This window comes from Belonocnema kinseyi, chromosome 5 (genome assembly GCF_010883055.1).
Source record: "Belonocnema kinseyi isolate 2016_QV_RU_SX_M_011 chromosome 5, B_treatae_v1, whole genome shotgun sequence".
In the NCBI taxonomy this organism is placed as follows: Eukaryota; Metazoa; Arthropoda; class Insecta; order Hymenoptera; family Cynipidae; genus Belonocnema; species Belonocnema kinseyi.
In genome coordinates, this window is record NC_046661.1 from 58,862,985 (window position 1) to 58,863,219 (window position 235).

Below are 235 nucleotides of genomic sequence, written 5' to 3' on the forward strand. Positions count from 1 at the left end.
TTCCGCCGCGACTGTAATTCGGAGCGTGCACCAGAGCTGCCAAATCGTGGATGGAAATTACCCCCACCATACCTACCGTTTGGGAGCCGCAAAACAGAAAGTGCATGATTACCACTGTGAGTTCGTATATAAACCGAAAATGCACGATTCGACCTCGGAGTTCTGCTGTACGATGATTGCCGATCTGAAGGCTTCGGAAGACTTCGGTGGTCTTCTATTTATATCTTGCTCCCCA